At 45.8% G+C, this 27,284-nt stretch overlaps 2 pseudogenes; both read right to left on the bottom strand.

Moving 5' to 3' along the window:
* Positions 1-5,250: 5,250 nt before the first annotated feature.
* Positions 5,251-8,598, bottom strand: LOC114910565 (stonustoxin subunit beta-like; annotated as a pseudogene).
* Positions 8,599-8,760: 162 nt separating this feature from the next.
* Positions 8,761-16,479, bottom strand: LOC114910525 (NLR family CARD domain-containing protein 3-like; annotated as a pseudogene).
* Between the last annotated feature and the right edge of the window lie 10,805 nt (positions 16,480-27,284).

Genomic DNA, 27,284 nt, shown 5'->3' on the forward strand with positions numbered 1-27,284 from the left:
CCGGTGATTCTGGGATTTCCCTGGTTAGCATCTCATAACCCCGTTTTCGATTGGAGCACCGGAGACCTCACTTCGTGGGGAACTCAATGTGAGGGAAAATGCCTGAGGTTACCTTGCAGGGCTACCTCCATTGAGGGAAATGAATCTGCATGGCTTGCCCAGATATCCCCTGAGTACCAAGAACTGGCTACGGTTTTCAGCCGCAGTCGTGCCGCCGGGCTACCTCCTCACCGCCCATGGGACTGCAATTGATCTGTTACCAGGTACCACACCACCCCGTAGTCGTGTTTATCCCCTGTCACGGCCTGAGCAGCAGGCGCTTCAGCAATACATCACAGAGGCGCTCGCCTCCGGTATCATCCGACCCTCCACTTCTCCTGCCTCTGCCGGTTTCTTTTTTGTAGAGAAAAAGGACGGGGGATTGCGACCGTGCATAGACTATCGGGGCCTAAATCGCGTCACTATCAGGTACCCTCATCCAATGCCATTGATCACAGCTGCCCTAGAACAAGTTCGAGATGCAAAATGGTTCACAAAATTAGACTTAAGGAGTGCATACAACCTGATACGTATCCGAGAAGGAGATGAGTGGAAGACCGCGTTTAGTACGACCATGGGGCATTATGAGTACCGGGTCATGCCTTTTGGGCTTGCCAATGCACCAAGTGTATTTCAGGCCTTTGTCAATCATGTTCTGGGGGACCTGGAACTTTGTGGGGTGCTCATATACCTGGATAACACCTTGATTTTTTTCCAAGGATTTTAACAGTCACGTTCAGTTGGTTTGACGGGTTTTACGGCGCCTGCTACAGAACCGGTTGTACGTCAAGCTGGAAAAGTGTGAGTTCCACCAGCAAAGGATCTCCTTCCTTGGTTTCATACTGACTCCGGATGGAGTCGCCATGGATCTGGGTAAGGTAGGTGCATTATTAGAATGGCCGTGTCCGACCACTACAAAGGCCTTACAACGATTCCTAGGGTTTGCCAACTTCTACTGCTGGTTCATAAGGAATTTCAGTTTGATTGCTGCCCCGCAAACTGCGTTAACAGGAACGAAATCATACAGACTCCCATGGAACCCAGAGGCTCAACAGGCATTCGATGAGCTCAAACGCCGCTTCACCTCAGTGCCCATCTTACACCAACCAGTTCCAGAACTCCCATTCATCGTGGAGGTCGACACATCGGAAACTGGGGTAGGCGCTGTGCTTTCCCAACGCCAGTGTAAGCCGGAGAAAATGTACCCTTGTGCCTTCTTCTCTAGGAAATTGTCTCCTGCCGAACGCAACTACGACATTGGGAATCGGGAGCTGTTAGCCATGAAACTGGCATTAGAAGAATGGCGTCACTGGTTGGAAGGTGCAAAGCATCCCTTTCTGATACTAACCAATCACAAGAACTTCGAGTACTTTCAGAGTGCCCGACGCTTAAACTCTCAGGAAGCCAGGTGGGCGCTCTTTTTTGCTCGGTTTAACTTCACGGTGACCTACAGGCCTGGGACGAAAAACACCAAAGCGGATGCTCTCTCGCGCCTACATGAGGAAAGACCACCCCCTGGTGAACCTGACTATATCCTGCCCAGGACCTGTGTGGTGGGGCCTGTGCTATGGGATGTCAACCAAGGGCAGCAACCAGATCCGTCCACAGTACCTCCTGGAGGACCGGTGGGTAAGCAATACGTTCCCCCAGGGAGATGAAAGACACTGCTCCAGTGGGCACACGATCACCCAGCTGCAGGACATCCCGGCTTCAGCCGCACTCAAGAGCAGCTGCAGAGGCGATACTGGTGGCCGTCCCTCAAGGAGGATGTGCAAGACTGTCCGGGCTTGCCCTGTTTGTGCACAAACAAAGGTTCCAACCCAGAAACCTGCAGGACTCCTACAGCCCTTGCCCATCCCAAGACGCCCCTGGACACACATAGCCCTCGACTTCTTAGTCGACCTCCCCAGTTCAGAAGGTAAGACCACAATCCTGACCATCATTGACCATTTCTCTAAGGGTTGTCCCCTGGTTCCTTTACCAAAGCTACCCACTGCTCTCGAAACCGCCGAGCTCCTCTTCCACCATGTTTTCCGGCTTTACGGTCTGCCCGAGGACATCGTCTCCGACCAAGGACCTCAGTTCACCTCATGGGTCTGGAAGGCATTCTGGAGAAAGCTAGGGATTATGGTGAGTCTGACTTCTGGCTACCACCCCCAGGCCAACGGGCAAGTGGAGCGTCTCCAACAAGACATTTCTCCGAAGCTACTCTTTGGGTAATCCCCAGCAGTGGGTGCGGTACTTGCCTTGGGCAGAATACGCCCACAACACCCTCACTCACTCATCGACTGGACACTCACCTTTCCAGTGTATTTTAGGGTACCAACCGTCGTTATTTCCATGGCATCTGGAACCCAGTGACGTGCCCGCGGTGGATACCTGGTACAAGAACAGCCAGACGGTATGGAAAGCCGTGCACGATCATCTTCTCCGTCGCCAGTCACAATTAAAACACCAGGAGGACAGACGACGACGACCGCTCTCCATCCTCCCAGGTCAGAGGGTATGGTTATCCACTCGCGGCTTACAAGGACCATACATGTCCAAAAAACTTAGTCCTAGGTACTTGGGACCCTTCAAGGTTCTACGGCAAGTCACTCCTGTCACCTATCAGGTGCAACTACCCTGGCACTTGCGTGTACACCCCTCTTTCCATGTGTCGTTCCTGAAACCCATGGCCACTGCTCTCCATCAGCCGCAGCCAGCGCCTCCCTCTCCTATAACCTTGCCTGATGGGAGCGGGCCTGCATACATCGTAAGGGCACTCCTGGATTCCCATCGCCGCGGAGGGACCCTTCAGTACCTTGTGGATTGGGAGGGTTATGGGCCAGAGGAACGCAGTTGGATGGCAGCCCGTGATATTTTCGATCCTGACCTTGTTTCTGAGTTTCACAGGGCACATCCGGATTGGCCTGCTCCCCAGCCCCGTGGTCGCCCCCTGGGTCCCAGGCGAGCGTCTAGAGCTGCTCCTGGAAGGAGGGGTCATGCCACACCCACGCCATCACCATAATCAGATACACCTGGACCTGGCAAGATATAAGGCAAAAACAAACAGTGAAGGACGTGGAACCTTGTTTGCCAACCCAGCCAGCGCACTTGCTTGAGTCAGCCTGCTCCTCGCTCTCATCCTTGTTCCCAGTCCACCCGCCCGACTCCTTCTCCCGTGACCCCTACCTTCCTGCGTTCTGATCCGTGTTTTTATGTTTGACCTATCGCCTGTATTCACTGACAACGATTCTGGATTTCCCAATAAACGACGTTTGCAGTACGAAGACCCACGCCTGTCCCCAACCACGGTTCCTGTCCTGTCCCTCAAACTCCTGTGTGCTCCGCAATTGAGTCCGCCTTCTACTTCCGGACGAAAACAGGGCAATTACTTTTGTAGTGCGGTGAAAGCTCTCTATACAAATGGTAACAGCTCTGGGAAGTTGAGTCAGGGCACCTCTCAAAGGTTTGCTCTTGAAAGAGGTATTAGGCAGGGGTGCCCAGTTTCTGTGTACCTCTTCCTTCTGGTCGCTTAAGTCTTTTGTCATTTTATTAAGTTAAGTAGTTTGGAGGGTACCTCTATTGCAGGGAGAAGTCTTATAATAAGTCAGTTTGCAGATGATACAGCTTTGTTCTTGAGAGATGTTTTGCAGGTGCAACCTGCTGTTGAGTTGATTGAAGTGTTTTCTAAGACTTCGGGTTTGTGCCTTAACCTTACAAAATGTGAACTGCTTGCTTTGAAGGATTGTCCTGTAACATCAATTAGTGGCATCCCTGTTAAAGAAAAGGTGAATTATTTAGGGATTCGGATAACTAAGGATCCACTGGACAGAATTGCTTTTAACTTCAACCCCGTGATTGAGAAGACAAGGGCCAGATTCAATCTTTGGTTGCAGAGGGCCTTGTCTTTAAAAGGGCGGGTCCTTCTGTCCAAAGCAGAAGGTATTTCTAGGCTCACTTATGTTGCCTCTTCAGTACATTTAGACAGCAAAACTGTTAAAACAATAGAACAGATGCTCTTCGATTTCTTATGGAGAAATCGTTTCCACTATATCCGGAAGTCTGTGGTTGTCAACTCATATAAGAATGGTGAGCTTGATTTCTTGGACTTTGCTAGTTTGAACATGACTCTTAAAATTAACTGGATGAGGCAATTTCTGAGACATGATGCCTCCATCTGGAATTTCATTCCGAAATTTGTTTTTGACCAACTTGGCGGTCTCTCCTTCCTTCTGATGTGCAATTATAACATAGAGAAGTTACCTGTTAAATTGTCAGCCTTTCGCAAACAAGCGCTGTTGGCTTGGAAACTAATTTACAAGCACAACTTTTCTCCACACTGGTACTATATTTGGAACAATGGTGAGATCCTGTGTAAGGGTAGGAGTATCTTTTTAAGGAGTTGGTTTGACAGAAATATCCTTCTGGTGGGCCAGTTGATAACCTCATGCGGAGTTCTCATGAGTTACACTGAATTTATGTCATGTTTTTGATTTCATGTCACAAAGGAAGCGTTTGGCCTGGTAATGCAGGCTATTCCTAATGGTTCTGTGACTCTGCTTGGAGGTGTCTCTTACCCTGCTGTTGTTTCTATAGCAAACCCAGTTGATACTTCATGTGGAAGGATCTGTTTTTCGCAGTCTGTGTTGCCGGGTAGGCTCCGGTTCCCCGCGACCCTGTATGGGACAAGCGGTTCTGAAAATGTGTGTGTGTTCTGGTATTGTGTGTGGTTTGTTTAATAATTAAAAAAAAAAAAAAACGCCTGTATTTATATTCATGGCTTACGTTAAGAACATTTAGACACAGCTAGAATCCAAACAACATTTGCTGTACAGTTTTCACTTATTTAATTTATTAATTCTCTTTCCATCAGCAGCTCTCACAGTCTATACAACACTGCTTGACCAGGACGAACTGGACGAACACGGACATGAAGCTGTAAGAGTGGAATGTTGCTTTAAGAGAGCAGTGCATTGTGGGAAGGGAGTTCAGTATTCGGTCCACTGCTGTCCGCCATATTGGTTAATGAAAGTGGTGTGTGTTCGAGTGGGAGACAGTGGAGTTCGAAAGCCGAGTTTGTTTTACATTTATTTTATACGATTATGAATAACAGGTGTACAGTTCAGGAAGCGTTTGACGAGCAATAAACACCAACAGTGGGTCCTGGTTCAGTTCGCTATTCCTCCAGCTAGAATTCAGTTAATTAAATAATTACCGCGAGTTCGGAAACAAAGTTTGAAAGTTTCACAACGATTGTGAAACATCAGCATCATGATTACAAAATGAATACAGCCGGTAATATAATAAATCACACCAACAATAAAACAGTGGTAATAAAACGAAACAGACCCAGGACACTTATCTATTCCAGTTCACACAGGCACACTGAGGAATAACGATAAACCCCAAACGCAGGACAGAGGGGCTCAGTGAATGTGGAGGTAAAGCTGTACAGGAGGGTCAGTTCACCAGAGGAGACGCTGTAGAAGGACAGAGCGCTGGACACACAGTCCACATACACTCCTACCCTGTGAGAGGGGGGTACAGCTATGGCAGTGAGTTTTTTGTTGTGTCTCACAAAGTAACTTATCAGTGCAGAACAGAACCCAGGACTTGTCATTATATCCAAGCACACAGTCATCACTGTTTCCTTTCCTCCCAATTCCTTTATAAGTCACTCCTATTTCAGCCCCATTTTATTCCAGTCCACTGAACCTCCCAGTAACAGTGACCAGACACACATTCTACACACAGAACTTGTCTAACTAAAACAGTCAAATCTGTCTGCATGATGACGATGTTTCTGTTCCTCTTCACTTCATGTTGTCCTCAGACAGATACAGGTGTGTGTTTGCTGTGTTGGGGTCCAGTGTGAGCTGGCAGAAGTCTGCAGATGAAACACAGTTAAAACATAGTTAAAACAGTGTTAAATCTCCAGATAAAACACAAATTTCACCAAATCCTGTAAATGTAACTGTGTGAAACTGTATTACTGGCATCTGTAGACAAATTGACTTGATTCATTTTATTATTTTTTCGTTCTTTTTTTATTCTTAAAAGTTAATTTTAACATGATGGTGACATATCCTTTTTGGGACATTTCCATATTTCACTAACTGAAGTTCATTATTTGGTTGGAACTCAAGACAGTAAATATCTCTCTGAGCCTAAGATTAAATCTCTGAAATTCTACTCAACCTTGTGTGATCATTTAGTCACCGGGTTACAGATGAACTTTTGTTTTCTCTGAGCTCAACGTCACTTTGGAGAAAAGTGTCTCATAAATGAATAAAAGTAAATGAAACTGTATTACAGTTTGTTTTTGTAGTGGACTTCCAGTTCTCACTGTCAGCTTAGTGTTACAGCCCTTCACACTGATGGGCAGAACAATTTCAACACTTTACACTTTCAAACAGTTACATAACAAGAATTTAAAAAAAAAAAATTACAGTATGCTCAATATCTAAAATCACCACCTTTAATTTACCAATATTATACTTTAAATCAGTGGTCAACAAACAGATTACATTCAGATTTTCTTTCAAAAATTTAAAATATATCCTATTTCAAATTATTTTTATTTTCACTATTACAATGATTCTGATTTATTTAGCTGTGTTCTGACTTTGTCTCCTGTTGTTATTTCTATTATATTATTCATCATTCAGTGGGGGGTGTGGTGGCGCAGTGGGTTGGACCGCAGTCCTGCTCTCGGGTGGGTCTGGGGTTCGAGTCCTGCTTGGGGTGCCTTGTGACGGACTGGCGTCCCGTCCTGGGTGTGTCCCCTTCCCCCTCCGGCCTTACGCCCTGTGTTGCCGGGTAGGCTCTGGTTCCCCGTGACCCTGTATGGGACAAGCGGTTCTGGAAATGTGTGTGTGTGTGTGTGTGTGTGTGTGTGTGTGTGTGTGTGTGTGTGTTCATCATTCATCTCTGTATGTCTTCTATGTGTGTCTGTGATATGTCCTGCTGTAGAAGTCTCTGGAACAGTGTTTGTGCTACTGATAAAACTGCATTTAAGTGCAACTGGGTGAAGATCTTGGAAGGTCTGTGTGTCTTGTACAAGGACATAAGACAGGTTGAGCAGTATAAAAAGACACAGGACAGATGTGCAAGAGTGTGCATCTGTGATGGAGAATATCTGGAGAGAACTGTCATAAACCAGCTTTTTCAGCTTATTGTGCCTCATTATTTCAAAAACACACACACACTTTCTGAACCGCTTGTCCCATACGGGGTCGCGGGGAGCCGGAGCCTAACCCGGCAACACAGGACAAAATGTTGGAGGGGGAGGGGACACACCCAGGATGGGATGCCAGTCCATCACAAGGAACCCCAAGCAAGACTTGAACTCCAGACCCACCGGAGAGCAGGACTCAGTCAAAACCACTGTGCCACTGCGCCCCCCCTCAGCACATTGCACTTTTATCTAACCTTTAATATTGGACTACACGTTTGTATCCTATTTAATTTTATTATTTATTTTATTATTTATTCTTTCCTGTTTTCATCATTATATATTCCTTGTATTCCTGGACTGTGTTCCTAGTTTCTTCTTGTTTGTCTCGCCTTATTTGTACCGTGGGCTGTCGGATAAGCATTTCACTGCATGTCATACGTTGTGTTTGTGACAAATAAAAACTTGAAACTTCAAATGCACTTGTGTATAACAGCCGTGTGTGTGTGTGTTGTGTAGAGCAGAGAACACTGTGTTTGCTGGATCGGAAGTACAGCCCAGCAGCTGCTGCTCGACAACAGGGTGTTATATGTGTATAGAATAAACATCAGAGTGAGCAAGTGGTGTGGATCTGATCTCCTTCAGAAAACACTCCCAAGTGTCCTGACATCAGTGACACAGCAGTGATGAAGAACACACCAGTCACACAGACAGGAGGAAGAGTCTCGCACACACCATCATCATGAACATCTGATGGCAACTGTTCAGTACAAACACACTTACATTTCCTTGGTCCTGGTCTGATCCTGCACTGTTCACCATGATCCACACTGTAGGAGAAGCAGAAGGACACACAGTGACTGAGAGACACAAACAGCCTGTGTATGAAGTGTGTGTGGAAACTCAGAGCCCTGTGACATGTATGTGGGTTAGCAGTAATCTCACACACACACACACACACACACACACACACACAATACTTACTGCACTGTCTCCAGTCTACAGTGTGGATCCTCCAGTAGATCAGAGAGCAGCTTCACTCCTGAGTCTCCTGGGTGATTCTAGCTCAGATCCAATTCTCTCAGGTGTGAACAGGGGTTCCAACGCAGAGCTGAAGCCAGAGAAGCACAGCCTCTCTCTGTGACACAACAGCCAGACAGTCTGTAGAGAGACTCACACACACTAAACACTGTATTTTCACTGATACACACATTACTGATCACGTACAGTGTTTATTCCCCAGTAGTACTGACCTCAGTGTGTCCAGGTTACAGTGTTTGTTCCCCAGTCCAGCAGAGAGTATCTTCACTCCTGAATCCTGCAGGTCATTGTCACTCAGGTCTAACTCTCTCAGGTGTGAAGAGTTTGAGATGAGAGCAGAGTTCAGAGCTTCACATCATCTCTCTGTCAGTCCACACTGGTTCAGCCTGGAAAAGATAACATTTGGATGGATATTTTTAAGTGGAAACAGTCCATTAATTTGCAAAGTAATGTATGTGGAGATAACTGTGAAGTGCCTTTCAATTTTATTACTACTCTTAACTATCATTAGACCAGAGTACTTACAGAGCTATTTTGGAGATCTTGAGCACTGGCAGCAGCCTCAGAAGACCTTCCTCTGACCTGATGTATTTCTTCAGGTCAAACACATCCAGTTCCTTGTCTGACATCAGTAACACAAAGGCCAGAGCTGACCACTGTACAGGTGAGAGGTGTTTGGCTGAAATATTCCCTGAGCTCAGGTAACCTTGGACTTCCTCCAATAAAGAATTGTCATTGAGTTCATTAAGACAGTGGAACAGATTGATGGTTCTCTCTGGAGACAGATTCTCCCTGATCTTCTTCTTGATGTACTGCACTGTCTTGTCAGTATCAAATGATCTGATTCTTCTCTCTGTCAGTAGCCCATATAACAGACTCTGACTGGAATCCATTGAAAGGCCAAGAAGGAAGCAGAGGTAGAGGTCCAAATGTCCATTCTTGCTCTGTAAGGCCTGATCCACTGAACTGTTGATAAAGTCTACCAAGTTTCTCTTCGGTTGGCAGTCTGTTTAAAAAAACTGGATTTCTTGTTTCTCTTTAGTACTGAAAACAAAGCAGCAAGATACTCCTGAACACTCAGATGCACAAAGCAGTAAACCTTCCTCTGGTATAAGCCACACTCCTCTTTGAAGATTTCTGTGCACACTCCAGAGTACACTGAAGCTTCACTGACATCAATGCCACACTCTTTGAGATCTTCCTCATAAAATATGAGGTTTCCTGTCTCAAGGTTTCTAAAAGCCAGTTCGCCCAGTTTAAGAAGGAATCCTCTGTCTGATTTTAAAATCTTATGAAATTCCATTACTTGTTTCTTCTGATACTTCTCCTTCTTTAAACTGGACTGAAAGATGAGGAAGTGTGTGTACATCTGAGTCAGAGTCTTGGGGATTTCTCCACTGTCTTCATTACCAAACAGCTTCTCAAGAACAATGGCTGAAATCCAACAGAAGACAGGAATATGACACATGATGTAGAGACTCCTTGTTGACTTCACATGTGTGATGATCCTGTTGACCAGGTCCTGATTGCTGAACCTCTTCCTGAAGTACTCGTCCTTCTGAGGATCATTGAACCCTCGTATCTCTGTCATCTGGTGGACACATTCAGGAGGGATCTGACCTGCTGCTGCTGGTCTGGAGGTTACCCAGATGAGAGCAGAGGGGAGCAGATTCCCCTTAATGAGGTTGGTCAGCAACACATCCAAAGATGTTGTCTTTGTTACATCAAACCAGCTCTGATTGTTCTTGAAATCTAGAGGAAGTCGACTCTCATCTAGACCATCGAAGATGAACAACATTTTACACCTTTCAAGCTCAGCTGATCCAAGCTCTTTCAGTTCTGGGATAAAGTGGTGAATGAGTTCTATCAGACTGTAATCTTGACCCTTCATCAGATTTAGGTCCCGGAAAGGAAAAGCAAATATTAAATGAATATCTTGATTTTCTTTTCCTTCTGCCCAGTCAAGAATAAATTTGTGCACAGACACAGTTTTTCCGATGCCTGCAACCCCCTTTGTCAGCACGGTTCTTATAGGTGCCGTTTCTCCAGCTAAGGGTTCAAAAATGTCACTGCATTGGATCGCAGTGTCTTGTACTGCTGGACTCTTGGTGGCTGTTTCAATAAGTCTCACTTCATGTTCATCATTGATCCCTCCAGTTCCACCTTTAGTGATGTAGAGCTTTGTGTAAATCTTATTGAGCAGGACTGGATTCCCTTGCTTTGCTTTCCCTTCAAAGACACACTCGAATTTCTTCTTCAGGTTACATCTGTATTTATATTGATATTTCATCAGAAATTCATCTGACAAAATGAATTACAGGAAAAATGGGGGAAAACAAGTATTAATATAAAAACAAAAGAAATCCAAATCTATTACAGACCATTTAAAATGAACAGAAGGAAATCAATGTTATGTTTAATATAGTTTTTGTTGTCTTTTTGTATCAATCATTTTAGTTTTTTGACAATTAATTTTCATTATTGCCTATCTTGCCTATATATTTGACATTCCACAACGTTAGGTAAAGAGCTCCACGTGATTTTTTTGGACTTGGCGAATGCCTTTGGTTCAGTACCACATGTTTTGTTGTGGAAGGCATTTGATTTCTTTAAAGTCCCACAGTGTATTACGAGACTGGTTAAGGTGTATTTTGAAGACATCCAGTTTTATTTTTGTACCAGACAATAGACCACATCTTGGCAGCGGCTGGGGATTAACATAATGGCTGGATGCACAGTCTCGCCTTTGGCTTTTACCATGGCGATGGAGGTGATAATAAGATTTTCGAAATGGGTGGTTGGGGGTATGAGGCTGAAGGATGGTTCTCACCTCCTGCCAATCAGAGCATATATGGATGATATCACCGTGCTTAATACTACCCTCCCGTGTACTCGTTGCTTATTAACAAAGCTAAATGGAAATCTAGAGCTGGCCAAACTGAAAGTTAAACCTAGCAAGTGTAGGAGCTTGTCAATAGTTAAAGGCAAGTTACTGCAGGAGAATTTTCACATTGATGGGAAAAAGATTCCGTCAGTGGCTGAAAGGCCAACTAAGAGCTTGGGCAGATGGTATGATTCTTCATTAAGTGACAGGGAACAGGTAAAAGGGTTAAGAGAGGATGTAATACAGGCAATTAAAAAGATTGATAAATATTTATTACCAGGGAAACTGAAGGTGTGGTGCTTGCAGTTTGGTCTATTGCCTCGTATTAGGTGGCCGCTAATTGTTTACGAGGTTTCTATGTCAGAGGTGGAAAGACTCAAAGGTGTTATGAGCAAAGCTATAAGGAGATGGTTGGGGCTTCCTCATTGTTCAAGTAGTGTGGTTTTGTATGGAAAGGGGGTCTTGGAATTGAGTGAAGAATTTGAGTGTGCCAAGGTTGGCTTAGAATTGATATTGTCAAGCACAAGTGACCCAGTGGTGAGACTGATTCTTGTAAGATTAAAAACAGGACGCAAGTGGAATCTGGGGGGGAGTCGTTGCGCATGCGCAGGCAGCTCTTGAGCACAGAGATGTGGTCGGTCAGGTGAGGCAGGTAGGGTGGGGCTTGGTGCCAGTGATCCAATAAAATTGTGGAGTAAAGCTAAGTTGCCGGAGAGGAGGAAGCTGGTGATTGGTTTTATCCGCAAACAGGAACAGAAACAGGAGACGAGGGGGGCAACTGCGACGTCACATGGAGTGCAGGGGCGATGTTTGACTTGGGAGTGTGTGGAGAAATGGAAGATTGGCTGGTACGGTCTGTGGGCGATGGACGCCGGTCATATTAGTTTCTCATTGGAGCCACCTATGATGTTCTTCCTACTCCACAGAATCTTAGTCACTGGGTAGGTACGAAGCCGACTTGCAGCTTGCGTGGTGGTATAGCCTCTGAGGCATATTTTGTCAGCGTGCAAGGTTAGTTTATCTCAGAGAAGATATGCTTGGATGCATAATGAAGTGCTAAAATCCTTGGCAGGTTTGTTGGAGAATAAACGGATTGAGCTCAATACTTCATTGAGTTAACGATACCCTTCGAAGAAGCATTGGAGGATGCCTTGAGAGGAAGAAGCTGAAGTACATTGAGTTGGCCAGTGAGGTGAGGGAACAAGGCTGGCAGTGCATTATTAGACCGGTGGAGATTGGTGCAAGAGGGTTTGTTGCAAAATCAACCACGTCGCTACTGTTGGATTTTGGTTTCAGGGGTCATTCGTTAAGAGCAGTGATTAAAAAAACTCGTCGGAGGTAGCAGAAAAACCCAGTCAGTGGTTGTGGATGAGGAGGCAGCAAATTGTTTGGGGGAAGCAGACTTGAGCAGGGAGTACTCGCTTATGTGACTGTCAAATGGTGAGTCTTGCTGTCGCCTCCATGTGCTGATGTGATGTGTTGGTTGGTTTGTTGGTGGCTAACGTATGGCTGGGGTGGGAGGTTCTCTGGTGGGTGGAGTTCCTGGGATGGCACCGCGGGCATGGATGGGGGTGGGTCTGGGATGCCAGATCTTGCTGTTGAGCCTTCTGGAGGTGTCGTGGGCTCAATTCAACGAAACATCAACGAAGGAAGGTGCCCACTTGACAACCCCAGCGACGTGCTCGTGGTGGCTCCCAGCGAGAAGGGTGGTGCCTGCCCATGACGTGGGCTGATTTTTAGGGAGAGCTGTATTGGGGTGGGGTGAGGGGCAGGTGGGGTTTTGCGAGGGATGGAGTATTGGTGGCATGGTTGGTTTGTGTTCAGCCCCCTTGATTTTAGCACGAGGGGTTGAACGTCTTTCCTGGTGTATTATTGTATAACGAATTCAAAAGAAAATTAAGCTACATGAGACTGTAAAGAGATACACAAAGTTCTTACTCTTCTCCAGTGTGTCTGTGAGGTCCTTCTGGTTCATAGTCCTCAGGATGTACGGTGTGATCTTCAGAGCCCCCTCTCTGCCACACATCTTCTGGATCTCAGCTTCACTGTCCAGGTCATTGTCAGCCTGGGGCTCAAGGCATGCTGGGTAATCCTGACTCAGATTCCTCTTCAACTTGTTCAGCTTATGTCTCAGGAACTTCACAGCTTTGTCCTCAAGAGACTAAAAGAAATACTGAACTTCTAGACCAGTAATAAAATATGGTTCTACCTTCCTATTATAAATTTGTATAATTTGACAAGCCACTAATTCATTTCCCATTTACCACACCAAGGAAGTCCTCTAAACTGATTTAGTGTAGCAAATGTGGCACGATATATAAAAGGTAAATACAAAGATGGACAAACAATAGAAACATCATTAACCCAATAAACTAGTATTATATACAAGTCCAGCAGGGGGAGGGGAAACACTACTAAACTATCTGAAACATGTTAACAGTCAGTGCACATATGAACAGCGGAAACTACCAGTATAAACTTATAGAGAAAGGGAATGTGAGGAGAAAAGTGTGGAAATCTGGATAATTTAAACAGAACACAATAGAACTGAATATAATGTTTGAAACTGTCAGTTAAGGTGGTTCTCAGAGAGAGAGTTTGATTCATTACGTCACAACTCATTTTATCTCTTATAATTTTTTTTTTGTACAACATCAAATCCTTTATATATGTTTTTGTCTCCAACTTGAGAAAAGGCAAATTATGAGTGAAAAACAACATAAAATAAAAATCAAGTTCAGTCTCTGTGTAGAAAGTGTCCAGGTATTTCTTCTGTGTGTAATGATGATAATAATCTCATGAAACCTTTTCCTAAATCAGCGTGAACAGAGATATTAGTTGTGTAGAATATTGTTCTTGTCTATAACCATATGAATCATTACACAGTGCTGTTCCTCACATGGCTCACCAAGAGCAGTGTTGGAGCAGCCAAAGAGAGCCAACTCTAGGACCAGAGCGATGTCCCTTTATACACTTGAGGGAAACACCTGAGGGACTCATTTTGTTCCATTAACACCTACTGCCTTGGGCTTTGGTACAACACTGCTGGGGTGGGATGTGTCTTCTCAACAGCTGTAAGAACCTTGAACATCATGTAATACAGTTTCATTTGTTATGTGACAAAGGTTAGTAAAATAAACTCCACACAAGAGAGCAGGAGAAGCAGGTCATGTTCTGGATCCTACATCACAAATTGATGTCAGTATTTACATCTTGATGACAACACCAGTCTGTCTTCATTAAATCCTGTGAAATGGAACTGAACCAAAGTGACCTGTGTGTTTTGTTCTGGTACAAACTAAGCAAACAGAGGACAGCAGGTAGTGAAGTGGTTAAGGACACAGACCTGTAATCTGATGGTTTCTGAGTCAGAACTCAAGAGAAGTCTGTTATTGTAGTCTGGAGAAAATAAGGTGACTTAAACTGGTCTAGTAAATATCCTGTTTCACAGACTGGTGAATCATAAAAATCTAATCATAAAAATAATTACAACAGCTATGTACTGTAGTAATATTGTGGTACCTTGAAAACTGCTGATAAATCAACCTGTTGACGTGCCGAGTCACATGTCTTCAGCTGATTTCTGTTGATTAAACATAAGTTTAAATATACTAATGCGGACAAAAATATCTGAACATGTTTAATAAAGATGAAGAGCTCAAAAGTTGCATCATTGGTTCAAAACACCTCTACCTTCCATCTGTAGAAACCAGTCCCTGTTGGAAGAGAATAGGTTGTTCCATTGACCGGTCACTCTTCATGGATACACAGCTGGGTTCGGGTGAGTCTCTTCTTTCTTGTTGGACTCTGTGGTCACAGATAAGAAACTTCCAGGAAACTTTCCAGTGAGTGTCTTTCTATCATTGTGACCTTCCAGTTCCCAAGAAAATTTGTAAAAATGCACAAAAACTCACTTTGCACCCCAACCTACATCAAATAAATATTACTTAAGACAACACAACACACAAGAACACAAACACATACGTCTCTCTCTTACCTGTTCAGAGTCATTTTTGAGGAAGTTTCCCCCTCCTTACACTTCCCAGAGTGACTCATTTCTGAGGCACAACTCTCCATCTCAGTACCTGGACTGGGACACACCAGGTAAGGGTCTCTGTGTAAACCAGCTGCGTAAATACACACAAGGTACATTAACAGAACACATAATTCTTCTTAAAATATAGTTCAATTAATGAAAATAGTGTTGTATTGAATAAGTCAGACATATTTCAAAGGTCTGTTTTCCTACAGGAATTAGATCCATTTCACAAAATCATTCTGTTAAAATATATTCAATGAAAATAATCCTGTAACATGATGAACCACATTAAGATAAAAACATTTTGCATCTGGTAAATATTCACAACAAGACGCAAAGCAGACTAATAAAAAGTAAATAATGCCAAATATTTCACAGAAGTGACAGTGCCATCCAGCAATGATCCTTCATCATGGTAATTACCACAGTAAATACAAACACACACACACACACACTTTCAGAACCGCTTGTCCCATACGGGGTCACGGGGAACCGGAGCCTACCCGGTAACACAGGGCGTAAGGCCAGAGGGGGAGGGGACACACCCAGGACGGGACGCCAGTCCGTCGCAAGGCACCCCAAGCGGGACTCGAACCCCAGACCCACCGGATAGCAGGACCATAGTCCAACCCACTGCGCCACCGCACCCCCCCTTAAATACAAACATTTAACAGACAAACATTCCAATAACTCACATGTTGAAGTCCAATAACTATTATAGCTCCTTGTTCTCAGACACTTTGTCCAGTGTTAGTATGAAACCCAGCTACACTCAACTAAGAACAGATTTTATAGAAAATGCTGATCTGTACAGAACCTACACACATATATTGTCTGACACCATTTGTCACAAGCAAGGTCCCAGTGAGCCAGAAGATAACCCAGCAACACAGAGCACAGGGTCAGAGGGGACACACTCAGTCCATCACAGCACACTCCAAGAGGGACTCAAACCCCAGACCCCCTAGAAAACAGAACCTGGTCAAACCTGCTGTGCCACTGCATCCCCATTCGTCAAGCCCCCTATTTAAATCTTCATTATGCCAGTGTAGACTGGAATATTTCAGAAATTAATAATTCAGTTTTGCACTGTTGTTGTTTTAGTTTTTCTGCTCGTACAGAACAACAGTAAAAGTGAAAGTAAAAGTTAAAAACATTTCCCTTCAAGTCACAAAAATGCAGATAAAACAGAATGTTTTCTACAAATATAATGCAGAATTATTCTGTTTTTCCCAGAAAAATTAGTACTTACCTTAGGAAGTACTGTAAATATCCAAAATTGTTATTTACTATGGGGGAGATCAGTGTCTGACTATGAAAATGTCCACCAGGAACTGCTCACCTGTCGAATTTACCTGCTGTAACTGAACACCAGTGAATCTCATTGGTTGAAAACCAGCATGACGAGAAAATTATTGTCCACGTACCTGAAACTGAAACTTGAAACAGATCTCTTATATCTTTTATATACATTTTCTATAAAATCTGTTCTGTCATTTGTATCGCATGTAAATGCTTTGACTAAGTCGTGCTTCCTTCAGTTAAGAAACATAGCTAAATTGCGGCGTTTCCTATATAGATGGGATTCTGAAAAACTGGTTCATGTATTCTTTTCCAGCAGGCTGGATTACTGTAATGCTTTATTGCCGGGTTGACCATACCACACTTTATCCAGGCTACAGTTGACACAAAATGCTGGTGCGTGAACTGTCACTAGAACTAGGAAGTTTGATCATATAACACCTGTACTTAAACCGTTGCATTGGCTCCCAGTCACTTATAAATTTGATTATAAAATCCTACTTTTGACCTCTTTGGTGGGCTCACCACCTGCAGGAGAAACCGTAAGGGGCCGGTGCATTGTGATTTGGGCGGTGGTCGGGGCCGAGTGCCCGGCCGACCCAAACCTCGGGCGCCAACTCTGGTTTTTGGGACTTGGAATGTCACCTCACTGGCGGGGAAGGAGCCTGAGCTGGTGCAGGAAGTTGAGAGATACCGTCTAGATATAGTCGGGCTCACTTCCACTCACAGCTTGGGTTCTGGAACCACTCTTTTCGACCAAGGGTGGACTCTCCACTATTCTGGCGTTGCCCAAGGTGAGAGGCGGCGGGCTGGCGTGGGCTTATTAATAGCCCCCCAGTTCAGCCGCCATGTGTTGGAGTCTACCCCGGTGAATGAGAGGGTCGTCTCCCTGCGCCTTCGGGTCAGGGAACGGTCTCTCACTGTCGTTTGTGCTTATCCGCCTAGCGGCAGTGTAGAGTACCCGGCCTTTTTAGAGTCCCTGGGGGGCGTGCTGGAAAGCGCTCCCACTGGGGACTCTGTCGTTCTACTGGGGGACTTTAACGCCCACGTGGGCAGTGACAGTGACACCTGGAGGGGCGTGATTGGGAGGAACGGCCTCCCTGATCTGAACCCGAGCGGTGAGTTGTTATTGGATTTCTGTGCTAGTCGCGGTTTATCCATAATGAACACCATGTTCATGCATAAGGGTGTCCATAAGTGCACTTGGCACCAGGACACCCTAGGTCGGAGGTCGATGATCGACTTTGTAGTCATTTCTTCTGACCTTCGGCCATATGTCTTGGACACTCGGGTGAAGAGAGGGGCTGAGCTGTCAACTGATCACCACCTGGTGGTGAGTTGGATTCGATGGCGGGGGAAAAAGCTGGACAGACCTGGCAGGCCCAAACGCATAGTGAGGGTCTGTTGGGAACGTTTGGCGGAGGCCCCTGTCAGAGAGGTCTTCAACTCCCACCTCCGACAGAGCTTCAACCAGGTCCCGAGGGAGGTGGGGGACATCGAGTCTGAATGGACTATGTTCCGTGCCTCCATTGTCGGGGCGGCAGTTCGGAGCTGCGGCCATAAGGTCTCCGGCGCCTGTCGCGGCGGCAATCCCCGAACACGGTGGTGGACACCGGAAGTAAGGGATGCCGTCAAGCTGAAGAAGGAGTTCTATCGGGCCTGGCTGGCTCATGGGACTCCTGAAGCAGCTGACAGGTACCGACGGGCCAAACGGAGCGTGGCTCTGGCAGTCGCCGCGGCAAAAACTCGGGCTTGGGAGGAGTTCGGCGAGGCCATGGAGGAAGGCTTTCGGTCAGCCTCAAAGAGATTCTGGCAAACCGTCCGGCGACTCAGAGGGGGGAAGCGGTGTTCCACGAACACTGTTTACAGTGGAAGTGGTGCGCTGCTGACCTCAGCTGAGGATGTTTTCGGGCGGTGGAAGGAGTACTTTGAGGATCTCCTCAATCCCTCCGACACGCCTTCCGTAGAGGAAGCTGAGGCTGGGGACTCGGAGGGGGACTCGTCCATTACCCTGGCTGAAGTTGCTGAGGTAGTCAAAAAACTCCTCAGTGGCAAGGCTCCGGGGGTGGATGAGATCCGCCCCGAGTTTCTCAAATCTCTGGATGTTGTGGGGCTGTCTTGGCTGGCACGCCTCTGCAGCATCGCGTGGAGTTCGGGAACGGTGCCTCTGGACTGGCAGACCGGGGTGGTGGTCCCTCTTTTTAAGAAGGGGGACCGGAGATTGTGTTCCAACTACAGGGGGATCACACTCCTTAGCCTCCCTGGGAAAGTCTATGCCAGGGTACTGGAAAGGAGAATCCGACCGATAGTCGAACCTCGGATTCAGGAGGAGCAATGCGGTTTTCGCCCTGGCCGTGGAACACTGGACCAGCTCTATACCCTCACTAGGGTGCTGGAGGGTTCGTGGGAGTTTGCCCAACCAGTCCATATGTGTTTTGTGGACCTGGAGAAGGCATTCGACCGTGTCCCTCGTGGCATCCTATGGGGGGTACTTCGGGATTATGGGGTTCGGGGCTCGTTGCTACGGGCTGTTCGTTCCCTGTATGACCGGAGCAGGAGCTTGGTTCGCATTGCCGGCAGTAAGTCAGACCTGTTCCCGGTGCATGTTGGACTCCGCCAGGGCTGCCCTTTGTCACCGATTCTGTTCATTATCTTTATGGACGGAATTTCTAGGCGCAGCCAGGGAACAGAGGGTGTCTGTTTTGGTGGCCGCGAGATCTCGTCTCTGCTTTTTGCGGACGATGTGGTCCTGTTGGCTTCATCAAGTCAAGACTTGCAGCGTGCACTGGGGAGGTTTGCAGCCGAGTGCGAAGCGGCGGGGATGAGAATCAGCACCTCCAAATCCGAGGCCATGGTTCTCAGTCGGAAAAAGGTGGATTGCCCCCTCCGGGTTAGGGGGGAGTTGCTCCCTCAAGTGGAGGAGGAGGAGTTTGAGTATCTCGGGGTCTTGTTCACGAGTGAGGGAAAAATGGAGCGGCAGGTTGACAGACGGATCGGTGCGGCGTCCGCAGTAATGCGGTCATTGTACCGGTCTGTTGTGGTGAAGAGGGAGCTGAGTCATAAGGCGAAGCTCTCAATTTACCGGTCGATCTACGTTCCTACCCTCACCTATGGTCATGAACTCTGGATCATGACCGAAAGAATGAGATCGCGGATACAAGCGGCAGAAATGAGTTTCCTCCGCAGAGTGGCTGGGCGCACCCTTAGGGATAGGGTGAGGAGCTCAGTCACCCGGGAGGAGCTCGGAGTAGAGCCGCTGCTCCTCCGCATCGAGAGGAGCCAGTTGAAGTGGCTCGGGCATCTGTTCCGGATGCCTCCTGGACGCCTCCCTGGGGAGGTGTTCCGGGCTTGTCCCACTGGGAGGAGGCCTCGGGGCAGACCCAGGACACGTTGGAGAGACTATGTCTCCCGGCTGGCCTGGGAACGCCTTGGGGTTCCCCCAGAGGAACCGGAGGAGGTGTGCGGGGAGAGGGAAGTCTGGAGGACTCTGCTCGGACTGCTGCCCCCGCGACCCGGCCCCGGATAAAAGCGGAGGAAAATGGATGGATGGATGGAACTACGTGTGGGTGGTACAAGAAATTAAACAAGGTTGCGTATGCAGTCATCGTTTATTGGGCGATAAATCATGGCACTATCCAGATTCAATGCAATCAGACATGGCAAGAACAGGGCAACCATGTGAGAAGTACGATATCGCCACAGAAGATGGCGTTCATGCTGCCAAAAGAATCATCGATTCTTGATGTTGCCCATTCGCGAGTGGATAGTGCCTAGCACGCCGGCGCCAATCATGCTGATTTCGTCAATGATCACTTGTCTCAGCGTCGGTGTCTTCGGCGCCCTGCTGCCCCGACCCACTCAGCCCAAATATAAGGTCGGTCGCTGCTGCATGCATGTCAATGGACTCGTGCTATACGGTAATGTCGGGTGTGCGAGAAGTTGATGGTTGCGGCTCCGAGGCCTCCTGAGGCGATTTTGCAGCGTCCCGCTCCACCTTGCCCCAAGCATGCTGCTTACGCTCTCGCTGAGCCGGTGTCTTGGCTGGTGTCTTATCCGCCTTTGGGCCCCCTACCTCGGTCTAAATTAAGGTTTTCCTGCCAGTGTGGTATGTGTCCGATAGCGCGGCTCTCTAGCGACGAACTGAGGTACTGACGTCACCGCTATGATGTGGTTTAAATGTGATGACATGTAGTGCAACGCACGGCAACTCCATAACGAGCCAAATGTAGGACATTTTCGCAATGTTACCAGCTCACTCAGGCTGAACCGGCAGCGGCCATTCATATGTCGTTTGATGCGGTGTTCCTTTCTCTCTCCAACAGTATATGCAGTATCTCTCTGTCTTTTCATTTGCGAGCAGCAGCGGCAAGAGGGGTTGCATTTTTTCGTTACATTCAATTCCCAAGTTACCCCCCCCAACCTAATGAGGATAAAGACGTAGTTCTACATCAAAAAGAGAGATATATACGTGGTGATGTTGACTTGGTGTGTTACGCCGTACGGGCTTGTTTGTTTTCATTATTCAAATCTTTGAATAATAATTCTCCTGCTTCCCTTGTTTACTAAAGACACAACATGCATTCTATTCAGAACAAAAAAAAAATCAAGTACTGTACACAAAAATGTATCATCAAGCATATTCACAGTGATGAAGACTGACCGGTGACCACCACCTTCTTTATCTTACTGCACTGCAAGACACATGTTCCTCCATCATGGCTCTGTAGGTGTGGGGCGCTCGCAGGTGTGCGGGGCGCGTGCGCAGATGTGTGTTTCGGCGGCCGTTTGGGCTCGTGCACAGGTGAGGCTGCGGCCGCGGCCGCAGGTGGCGAGACTCGTGCACGCGCACAGCGAACATGGCTGATGAATGTGTTCATGGGTTTTACACATATTTATGTTTATTCATTCTAAACTTTTGTGTCACTTTTCTATATGTGCATATCTACTCCATATATTTGTATATTTTTCTGCGTCTGTTTGTCACGTCCCACGGGGTCACTGCCCCTACTGGTCATAGGCGGCGCCACTCAGTCAGTGTTGCTAGGGAACAGCCACGTATCAGCTCACAGTCTCATAGGACACGGAAGTATAAAAGGAGCCAGCGGAGCAGAACCGATTGCAGATTCTTAATCAGGGGTTCAATTGTGCTCTCTTGGCGATTCGTAGTCTCTTGTTCCCTCAGTGTTCATGTTCCAGTGCCCGTCCTGTCAGTTCCTGCCTCTTGTTCTCCAGTCCTGTTCCAGTGTCCAGTCCGGTATTTCGTCACGTCTCGGGGTTGCAGTCATACTCACAGAGTAGCGTAACTGTTCACCGTAGTTCAAACACCGTGTGTGTTTCGTGTTTCCTGTTTCACTTCTACCAAGTGTCTTACAATACGCACAGTGCACTTTTAACATCACCCTGCACGTGAGGTCATTTTACGTTTTGTCCATGTTTGGACGTAATAGCAACGCGCGTCCGTGTCGGACTCTCGTCCGGATGCTATTCTTGTTACTTTAATTCTCTCTTCGTTCACACGACCAGCGATCATTTCACTCTGCGCTGGATTCCATGATCACATTATGATTCATAAAGTCAAGTTTCTCATTTCCACACGTAGCAGTGAAATTGGGGGGTAATGATAGTATATTATTTCACATTTCTATTTTTGCATTTCCATACCAGATATTCTTGGGAATTTCACCTATACATGTAACATGGAATTGTTTTTTTTTTTTTTTTTTTCCTAATGCTGTGTTTCTGAAAAATGTCTCCCATCATCATGACGTGTGTAGGCATTCTAACGTTCATAACGAACGGTGTCCGTGCATCCTTCCTTACTGCATCCAAACCCAGAGTGCTGCGCACTACATTGGTGTCAGCAGCAGGTTGGGGCAGGACCATGAAAAGATGGATTCGTGAGCCGTAGAACTCCGAAGATGCAGAAGCGGGAATTGGCGCAAAGGAAGAAGCCAGCAGGCCGATAAAACGGTGACTGAAAGATGAGCCTGCAGTGATCGGGACTGACGTAGAGGAGCTGTTGCTAGGCATGGGTGTCTGGCCAGGACATCGGGGGAGAGTGTGCTCTGTCAAAGGCAGCGGAGAAGAGCTGCGAGGTGCTGCTGAGGGTAGGTGACCATAAAGCTTTGATTACATGGCTGGTGACAATGGCATTAGCATAGCAAGGTGGTGTGCCAGCTTGCCCTTATGTAACTATGATCTGTTCTACAAGTTCACCTGCAAATTGTCTTGGTTTCTTGCCTCAGCCATCCTCTGCAATTACCCAACAGTGCAACATAATTTTGCCGGGATGTTATTGCCTACCACAGATTCCCCTCCCACTACTATGCCAATGATACCCATCTCTTTCTCTCCTTTCACCACAGAGCCATAAATGTTCCCTATGCATCGCCGCCTGCCTCTCAGACAATTCTACCTTGATGTCTGATCATTTCTTAGAACTCAGCCTCTTCAAGACGGTGATCCATCACCTCCCAGCTGGTCTGTCCTCAAGTCAAGAATGATCTTTCCAGCAGGACAACTCGGTCATTTTGCCTACCTTGGCTAAGAAGAGATAGTAATGATTGGCTCAAGTGTGTCTTTTTCTCAACATATTTAAGCCAAAACCCAGTCCTGCAGATACATCCTGCATAAAATCCACAGGATCCGCCCTAATCTCACAACAAATGGTATGTAAATCCTGGAAAAGGCTATGGTGATATCCCGCCTTGACAACTGCAACTCTTTCCTGCTGGCCTTCTAGCCTCTGCCATAAAACCTCTCTGGTGGAAACAGAATGCTGCCAAACCTGTCAAAGTGCTCCCTTTAACCTCTGTTTAACCTACTGAAGCATTCGTATGTACCCTCCTCCTTGTCTGTCTGCATTGTCTTTGTATAGTGGTCCAAATCAAATTCATGACTTTAGTTACTGCCTATTAAACCATGAACGAATATGAGTCTGTGCCTACATAACATGAGAACTAGATACACTCCAGGCAGACTGCTTAACCTGTCCACCTCTGCCCATTTGGTGGTCCTACACATAAGAGGTGCAAAATAAAAAAAGCACAAAGATTTTTGGTTTTTGCTCTGATGTGGTGTATTTGGCGCCCCCTGTCACTCACAACTGTTTATGCTTAAGAAGGTCTTGGACTCACTTCTCTGCTGATTTCCTTAGTTCTAGATAAACATGTATGTGTTTGTTACCTATTTCATAATTTATGATCACAACTTGTTTAATAATTGAAAAAATTAAATATGCAGATACTCCATACTGGTTTATATGGTGGTACGGAACAAAATGACCGTACCCAAGAATCACGTGTCAGCAAGTAGCAAGTTTGCTGGGAGTCGGCAGGAGTAAATCCTGGATCTGATGACTGAGAGGAAAGTGGTAGACCTCATGTCACTGAAATCTCTGCAGCTGGCTCAGTGGAAATTCTTGAAAACAATAAATTAATCTTGTTAAAATAGAGAAATCTTGTGATTAATTGCACTTGCACTTTAATTTTTGTCCTTTACCATGAACATTTCCCCTGATGTGCTGTATGTTGTTTTGAAGTAAAATAAAATGTACTGTTTTAAGGGGGTGAGGGTGCAGTGGTGCAGTGAGCTTGGTTGGGTCCTGCTCTCTGGTGTGTCTGAGGTTCAAGTCCTGCTTGGGGCGCCCAGCGATGGACTGGCATCCCGTCCTGTCCTGGGTGTGTCCCTTGCACCCTGTATTGCCAGGTTAGGCTCCAGTTTACCGTGACCCCACTCGGGGCCAGTGGTTTCAGAGTGTGTGTATTAACACTTTTGTAATCATTACAGTAATAATAGATACTAATCACATGCCTGAAGAGATTGTATGTCATTACAACACAGCTTGTGCCACAAACTCTTTCTGAAGGTTCACTTGATTCTACTGACAGTTCTGTTCTTGTTGTTTCAAAATGTTTCTCTATAGCACCTGGAAACATTAATATCAAAAAAAAGCTGTTTTTTGCAGCACTTCAGTTGCTAGCTAACTAACGTAACAGAGCAGTGAGTCTTGAAGAATCCAGATGACTTTGAAGAGTTAAAAGTTTCTGCTTTTTTCTTGACAATGAATAGCAAATAAATTGCAGGTCAAACAGATGAGGACCTCTTTCGCAAATCAAGACTGAATTATAGTCAAAAAACAAAAATTAGTAAATTTCTGTTTTTCCTCCTCTGCTTTTTTCCTTTTTCTCTTCTCTGCATTAGAAAGATATGTGTGCTTTATGCTCGTTTCGCTGTGGCCCATCTGTAAGTTTGCAATCCTGGAGTGTTTGTCATATTACTGGTCAGACCACAAGGGGGGCCCTCTGACTGGCTAAACAATCCATTGAACTGACTCAGGGCAATAAGGAACTTTATGAAGTCCAAGTGTAGTGAGACTCCAGTGCTACCTGCTGTACCACCGTGCCACCCTTAATAGGTGGTCCCTGATTTACGATTTTTCGACTTCATGATGGTGAGCTGGCGAAAGACATTCAGTAGAAACTGTACTTTGAATTGAATTTAGATTTTTTCCTTGGCAAGCAATATGTTGTATCTTTTATCGTTCAGGTCGGTGCTGTTTGATGTTGTATGAAGAGGTATTGTTTGTATTTGGTTGCCAATTTGTGATTGTTGATGAGTGGTTGGCAGTGAGTTTAAATATGTATAATTTAGGATGTGATTCATAGACTTGCCACTAGATGGCAACACATTAATAACATTCTTTGTTTAGCGAAAATGTGAGAAGAAGTAGAGGGGGCGCAGTGGTGCAGTGGGTTGCACCGGGTCCTGCTCTGCAGTGGGTCTGGGGCTCGAGTCCCGCCTTGGGTGCCTTGCGACGGACTGGCGTCCAGTCCTGAGTGCGTCCCCGGCCCTACGCCCTGCGTTGCCGGGTAGGCTCCGGTTCCCCACAACCCCGTATGGGACAAGCGGTTCAGAAAAAAAAAAAATGTGAGAAGAAGTGGAGAGTTTGCCTCAAAGTGTGTATGAGTGGAGCGACAGATGTTTTTGTTGGTATTTTAATTAAATGTAATGTTATTATAGAAAAACCCGGAAGTCGGTCTCGTCATTTGTGAACACAAAAAGCTGCAACGGTGATAGAGATAATACGATATACGGTGCGATTCTCTCTCACAATGCTGGGCAGCGGCAGCGATCCGTATCACCCAGTTCTTCACTCAGAGGTGTGTATTAGGTGTATTAAGTGTATTTTCGATTTATGATATTTTCAAGTTATGGTGGGTGTCACGGAACGTAGCCTCATAAGTCGGGGACCACCTGTATGGTTTATATGTTAAAACTGAAATTTTCAAATCAACTTTAGTGGCATGTTATTATAAATAAAGACTTGAGAAGTTTGAAATGTTCATATTTCCTAGTTATATATTTAACACCGGGCCAGGATTTTGAATTAACTGTAAGCTGTACACTTTAAGATGGGTGTGGTGGCGCAGCGGGTTTGGCTGGAGCCTGCTCTGTGGTGGGTCTAGGGTTTGAGTCCTGCTTAGCGTGGCTTGCGGTGGACTGGCATCCCCACCCCCCAGCCCTGCGCCGTGGTTAGGCTCCAGCTCCCTGCAACCCCTCTTGGGACAAGCACTAGATATTGTGTGTGTATGCTGTAACTAATTTCAAAAAGCTTATTATTACAGTTGTTAATTTTGCTGTAAAAAAATGCATGAGCCTGTTTTTCTGTATCTTGCTGATTGAAAAGTGAATAAATGTTCCTGTTTATCAGCTGGGAAAAGCAGGTCTTAAGTATTGTTGCAATGTGAGAGGTAAAAGATGAGTCAGTTTCAGGTAAAATGCCCACATTTCTAACACAGTGACACCACTAAAACTTAGTCCTTGAGAATTTAGAAATGAAGTGATTGCAGTTTACATCACAACCAGTAAAATCACCCAGCAGTATAAATGGGTGTAACTAGCTTAACATTGCAAGCTGCTTTGGAGAAAATCATCCTTAGTAAATAAATGCACGAAAGAGTGCAATGATTTCAGAACTACCTGAGCCTCTACTATGGGAAGGGGGACCTTTGGACCTGCTCACTTTGTCCCTTTTGGCAAAGAGTCCAAACAAACAAAAAGTGTGAGGGATTGGGTAACTGGTAGCTTTCAGTTGTTCAATCTGTTTTTTTTATAGAGTGCTTTTCTTACACAGTGACACAGAGACAGAAGTCAAACTGATAGCTGGATATATAATAAATTACTACAATAACCATGCAATTATTAAAGCTCTAAATAAGCCTACTGGCCGGAGAAAGGAGCAAAACATTCCCAACCAAAAGGCAAGTGGAAAAAAAACCTGGGGTCTCTGGGGTCCAAGTGCCAGTGGCTGCCTATCCCTCTTGGGCATTATAGATTAAAAAACTTTTAGAGCAATTTATAACATTCTAGCTAAGTGTTAATAACTTGATGTCCCAGTTCACATACCCATGTCTCGTCCACCAAGGTAGGCAGTCATCAGCTTGTATCAATATGGGGTGCTGGCATTTTGCCTCTACAGGTCTCATCATAGGGAAACAATGCTTAACAAGAAAGAAAGGGTTAGTAAATGATGACATAATAAGATTAGAGAGTTTTATTCAAAATAAAAATACAACACAGTAAACAGGAATTTCAATGGACATGGAATGGCCATATAAGTCTTAAACCTACATTTGAAGGTTGAGGCAGGGTGGGCATTCCTGACAATAACTGGCAGACTATTTGAAGTTTAGACCCTCTATTCCTAAAGTCATGCCTTCCTAAGGAGACCTTTTTGATCAAAGATAATTTAAGGTAACCCACATCCATTGAACGAGGACAACATCTCAGAACATAAGAATCAATAATCTCACAACGAG

The sequence above is a fragment of the Scleropages formosus genome, chromosome 5 (genome assembly GCF_900964775.1).
Source record: "Scleropages formosus chromosome 5, fSclFor1.1, whole genome shotgun sequence".
Taxonomy (NCBI): domain Eukaryota; kingdom Metazoa; phylum Chordata; class Actinopteri; order Osteoglossiformes; family Osteoglossidae; genus Scleropages; species Scleropages formosus.